At 39.8% G+C, this 6233-nt stretch overlaps 1 long non-coding RNA gene across 1 annotated transcript in view; it reads left to right on the top strand.

Moving 5' to 3' along the window:
• LOC110272329 overlaps nt 461-6233 on the top strand; it is a 10178-nt gene continuing 4405 nt past the window's right edge. The window contains exon 1 of the long non-coding RNA XR_002363598.1: nt 461-802. This is a non-coding gene — a long non-coding RNA (uncharacterized LOC110272329). The remainder of the gene's footprint in view (nt 803-6233) is intronic.

A 6233-nucleotide genomic window follows, 5' to 3' on the forward strand; every position in this document is an offset into this window, starting at 1 on the left:
AATTTTTAATTTATGTATATTCTTATAGTACTTAATGCTCTTTTGTAAAAGAAAGAAAAAACATTCGGCCCTACAAGCTGGCCCGTTCTGCTCTACCGAAACCTACAGGATTTGGTGGAATTTTTTGGTTTGGCGGCCTTTTTCTTGTGAAAGTCATTGTCTTCTAGTACACGTTTCATTTGAGCTTGAGATTTTCTTGTTCAGCACCTATATAACTACTCTTATTATTACCTCAGGTAAAGAAGGAAAAACACGAGTATTAGATAGCGTTTGTTTGCGAAATAGAGACAGAAAAATTAAGAGTGAAAGACAGATACTGAAAGATAGAAATAAAAATAAATATCAGTATTGTGTTTGGTGTAGAGGTGCACATGACTGAATTATGTTTCAATATCCTGTTTGGTTAGAGACAAAAAAAGTTAAAATAACAAAAATACACTTAATTTTAAAATACAATCCTAACCCTCATATTCAATTTGATTTTTTTTAGAATGCAACTCTAACCCCCTTTCTCCTCTCCTCTATCCTTTCTCCTCTCCTTTTCTGTGAAGGAATCCTCTGGTCTTATCCGTCGTCGGTAGTACCTCCAAGCATCCCAAACGACGACGGCGCGTCTCCAATTCTCCATCAGAGAAAGCGGAGAAGGCATGGAAGTATTGGCATCCCTCTGGTCAAAGAAAACCTCCACAGTTCCCGCAAATTTCACTTCTTGTTCTTGTTGTTCTCCCTGATTAGGAGCGTTTTTTCTGTAGAATCCAAGGAGTGTGGCCATGTGAGGCATGAGGGTTCTCCTCTCCATAAGGTACTGGTGCACGAAATTGTGATCCCTGGTAATGGCTCCAAAAAATTTGGTGCTCTAATCTTAATTCATAAATTGTCACAACTTCGATACAACTAACCAGCAAGTGCACTGAGTCGTCCAAGTAATAAAACCTTACGTGAGTAAGGGTCGATCTCACGGAGATTGTTGGTATGAAGCAAGCTATGGTCATCTTGCAAATCTCAGTCAGGCGGATATCAAATGGTTATAGAGTTTTCGAATAATAATAATAATAAACAGAAAATAAAGATAGAAATACTTATGTAAATCATTGGTGAGAATTTCAGATAAGCGTATAGAGATGCGTTCGTTCTTCTGAACTTCTGCTTTCCTGCTATCTTCATCCAATCAATCCTACTCCTTTCCATGGCTAGCCTTATGTAAGGGCATCACCGTTGTCAATGGCTACATCCCATCCTCTCTGTGAAAATGGTCCAATGCGCTGTCACTGCATGGCTAATCATCTGGAGGTTCCTGATCATACTGGAATAGGATTTACTATCCTTTTGCGTCTGTCACTACGCCCAGCACTCGCGAGTTTGAAGCTCGTCACAGTCATTCAATTCCTGAATCCTACTCGGAATACCACAGACAAGGTTTAGACTTTCCGGACTCTCATGAATGCCGCCATCAATCTAGCTTATACCACGAAGATTCTGATTAAGAGATCCAAGAGATACTCATTCAATCTAAGGTGGAACAGAAGTGGTTGTCAGGCACGCGTTCGTGGGGGAATGATGATGATTGTCACGTTCATCACATTCATATTGAAGTACGAATGAATATCTTAGAAGCGGAATAAGTTGAATTGAATAGAAAAATAGTAGTACTTTGCATTAATTCATGAGGAACAGCAGAGTTCCACACCTTAATCTATGGTGTGTCGAAACTCTACCGTTGAAAATACATAAGTGATAATGGAGTTCATTGGTCTCGGCCCCAGAGGGAAACCGGAGTAACCAAGACTGCGAATACAATGATAAAAAGTTCTATATATACTAGACTAGCTACTAGGGTTTACAGAAGTAAGTAATTGATGCATAAATTCACTTCCGGGGCCCACTTGGTGTGTGCTTGGGCTGAGCTTGAAGTTTACACGTGCAGAGACTTCTTCTGGAGTTGAACGCCAAGTTGTAACGTGTTTTTGGCGTTCAACTCTGGTTCGTGACGTGTTTCTGGCGTTTAACTCCAGACTGCAGCGTAGAACTGGCGTTCAATGCCCTTTTGCGTCGTCTAAAATCGAAAAAAGTATGAACTATTATATATTTCTGGAAAGCCCTGGATGTCTACTTTCCAACGCAATTAGAAGCGCGCCAATTTGAGTTCTGTAGCTCCAGAAAATCCACTTTGAGTGCAGAGAGGTCAGAATCCAACAACATCAGCAGTCCTTCTTCAACCTCTGAATCTGATTTTTGCTCAAGTCCCTCAATTTCAGCCAGAAAATACCTGAAATCACAGAAAAATACACAAACTTATAGTAAAGTCCAGAAATGTGAATTTAACATAAAAACTAATAAAAACATCCCTAAAAGTAACTAGATCCTACTAAAAACATACTAAAAACAATGCCAAAAAGCGTATAAATTATCCGCTCATCACAACACCAAACTTAAATTATTGCTTGTCCCCAAGCAACTGAAAATCAAATAGGATAAAAAGAAGAGAATATACTATAAATTCCAAACTATCAATGAAACATAGCTCTAATCAGATGAGCGGGACTTGTAGCTTTTTGCCTCTTGAATAGTTTTGGCATCTCACTTTATCCATTGAAGTTCAGAATGATTGGCATCTATAGGAACTCAGAGTTCAGATAGTGTTATTGATTCTCCTAGTTCAGTATGTTGATTCTTGAACACAGCTACTTTATGAGTCTTGGCCGTGGCCCTAAGAACTTTGTTTTCCAGTATTACCACTGGATACATAAATGCCACAGATACATAATTGGGTGAACCTTTTCAGATTGTGACTTAGCTTTGCTAAAGTCCCCAATTAAAGGTGTCCAGGGTTCTTAAGCACACTCTTCTTTTTTGCTTTGGACCTTGACTTTAACCGCTCAGTCTCAAGTTTTCACTTGACACCTTCACGCCACAAGCACATGGTTAGGGACAGCTTGGTTTAGCCGCTTAGGCCAGGATTTTATTCCTTTAGGCCCTCTTATCCACTGATGCTCAAAGCCTTGGGGTCCTTTTTATTTACCCTTGCCTTTTGGTTTTAAGGGTTATTGGATTTTTGCTCTTGCCTTTTGGTTTTAAGAGCTTTTGGCTTTTTCTGCTTGCTTTTTCTTTTTTTTCTTTTATTTTTGCCTATATTTTTTTTTCTGCAAGCTTTTGTATTCACTGCTTTTTCTTGCTTCAAGAATCAATTTTATGATTTTTCAGATTATCAAATAACATGTCTCCTTGTCATCATTCTTTCAAGAGCCAACATATTTAACATTCATGAACAACAACTTCAAAAGACATATGCACTGTTCAAGCATTCATTCAGAAAACAAAAAGTATTGTCACCACATCAATATAATTAAACTAAGTTCAAGGATAAATTCGAAACTCGTGTACTTCTTGTTCTTTTGAATTAAAACATGTTTCATTTAAGAGAGGTGATGGATTCATAGGACATTCATGACTTTAAGGCATAGTTACTAAATACTAATGATCATGTAATAAGACACAAACATAGATAAGCACTTAACATAAAGAAAACGAAAAACAGAGAAAGTGAGAACAAGGAATGAATCCACCTTAGTGATGGTGGCATTTCCTTCTTGAGGAACCAATGATGTCCTTGAGCTCTTCTATGTCTCTTCCTTGTTTTGGTTGCTCCTCCTTCATTGATTTTTGATCTTCTCTAATTTCATGGAGGATGATGGAGTGCTCTTGGTGCTCCTATCCTTAGTTGCTCCCAATAATTATGTGGAGGAAATTGTATCCCCTGAGGTATCTCAGGGATCTCTTGATCTGCAGTCAAATGTTCTACCATTGAGCTATAGACCCTTGATGGAAGCTTTTGTCTTCCCTTTCCTCTTTCTAGAGGTTTCTCTGGCCTTAGGTGCCATCAATGGTTATGGAAAAACAAAAAAAGAACTATGCTTTTACCACACCAAACTTAGAATGTTGCTCGCCCTCGAGCAAAAGAAGAAAGAATAGAAGAAGAAGAAGAAATGGATGTGAGTGGTGAAGGGGTGATGGGGAAGAGAGATATAGGATTATGAGGAGGAAAGGTGAGTGGAGGTATGTGGGGATCCTGTGGGGTCTACAGATCCTGAGGTGTCAAGGATTTACATCCCTGCACCAATTAGGCATGTAAAATGCCTTTGCATGCAACTCTGGCGTTTAAACGCCAGATTGATGCTTGTTCTGGGCGTTCAGCGCCCAGATGCAGCATGTTTCTGGCGTTGAACGCCAGTTTTATACTTGTTTCTGGCGTTCAGCGCCAGCTTTCCTCAGTGTGCATTTCTGGCGTCTAAACGCCAGGATGCTGCTTGTTTCTGGCGTTCAACGCCAGATCCATGCTCTGTTCTGGCGTTGAACGCCAGCCAGATGCTCCTTACTGGCGTTTAAACGCCAGTAAGTCCTTCCTCCAGGGTGTGATTTTTCTTCTGCTGTTTTTGATTCTGTTTTTAATTTTTATATTTATTTTGTGACTCCACATGATCATGAACCTAAGAAAACATGAAAAAAAACAATAAGAATGAAAATAAATTAGATAAATAAAAATTGGGTTGCCTCCCAATAAGCGCTTCTTTAATGTTAATAGCTTGACAGTGGGCTCTCATGGAGCCTCACATATGTTCAGAGCATTGTTGAGACTCCCCAACACCAAACTTAGAGTTTGACTGTGGGGGCTCTGGTTGACTCTGCTGTGAGAGAAGCTTACTGTGCCTCTTTTCCATGTTTACAGAAGGATGACCTTGAGTTTTAAACACAAGGGAGTCCTCATTCAATTGAAGGACTAGTTCACCTCTGTCAACATCAATCACAACTCTTGCTGTGGCTAGGAAGGGTCTTCCAAGGATGATGGATTCATCCTCATCCTTCCCAGTATCTAGGATTATGAAATCAGCAGGGATGTAAAGGCCTTCAACCTTTACTAACACGTCCTCTACTTGTCCATAAGCCTGTTTTCTTGAATTGTCTGCCATCTCTAATGAGATTTTAGCAGCTTGTACCTCAAAGATTCCCAGTTTCTCCATTACAGAGAATGGCATGAGGTTTATTCCTAACCCAAGGTCACATAGAGCCTTTTCAAAGGTTATGGTGCCTATGGTACAAGGTATTAGGAACTTTCCAAGATTCTGTTTCTTCTGAGGCAATCTCAGTTGATCCAATGCATTTAGTTCATTGGTGAACAGGGGAGGTTCATCTCCCCAAGTTTTATTACCAAAAAAATTGGCATTCAGCTTCATGATTGCACCAAGGAACTTGGCAACTTGCTCTTCAGTAACATCTTCATTCTCTTCAGAAGAAGAATACTCTTCAGAGCTCATGAATGGCATAAGGAGGTTCAATGGAATCTCTATGGTCTCTAGATGAGTCTCAGATTCCTTTGGTTCCTCAAAGGGAAACTCCTTATTGATCACTGGACGTCCCAGGAGGTCTTCCTCCTTGGATTCGGCCATGATGGTTATATAAATGGCCTTGCACTCTCTCTTTGGATTCTCTTCTGTATTGCTTGGGAGAGTACTAGGAGGAGTTTCAGTGATCTTCTTACTCAGCTGGCCCACTTGTGCCTCTAGATTTCTAATGGAGGACCTTGTTTCATTCATGAAACTCAGAGTGGCCTTAGATAGATCAGAGACTAAATTTGCTAAGCTAGATGGATTCTGCTCAGAATTTTCTGTCTTTTGCTGAGTGGATGATGGAAAAGGTTTGCTATTGCCAAATCTGTTTCTTTCACCATTATTAAAGCCTTGTTGAGGCTTTTGTTGATCCTTCCATGAGATATTTGGGTGATTTCTCCATGAGGGATTATAGGTATTTCCATAGAGTTCACCCATGTAATTCACCTCTGCTATTGCAGGGTTCTCAGGATCATAAGCTTCTTCCTCAGAAGATGCCTCTTGAGTACTGTTGGATGCAGCTTGCATTTCATTCAGACTCTGAGAAATCATATTGACTTGCTGAGTCAATATTTTATTCTGAGCCAATATGGCATTCAGAGTATCAATTTCAAGAACTCCCTTCCTTTGAGGCGTCCCATTACTTACAGGATTCCTCTCAGAAGTGTACATAAACTGGTTGTTAGCAACCATGTCAATGAGTTCTTGAGCTTCTGCAGGCATTTTCTTTAGGTGAATGGATCCACCTGCAGAAGTATCCAATGACATCTTAGTTAATTCAGACAGACCATCATAGAATATATCCAGCATGGTCTATTCTGAAAGCATGTTAGAAGGACACTTTTTGGTCAG

Source organism: Arachis ipaensis, chromosome B05 (assembly GCF_000816755.2).
Source record: "Arachis ipaensis cultivar K30076 chromosome B05, Araip1.1, whole genome shotgun sequence".
Taxonomy (NCBI): Eukaryota; Viridiplantae; Streptophyta; class Magnoliopsida; order Fabales; family Fabaceae; genus Arachis; species Arachis ipaensis.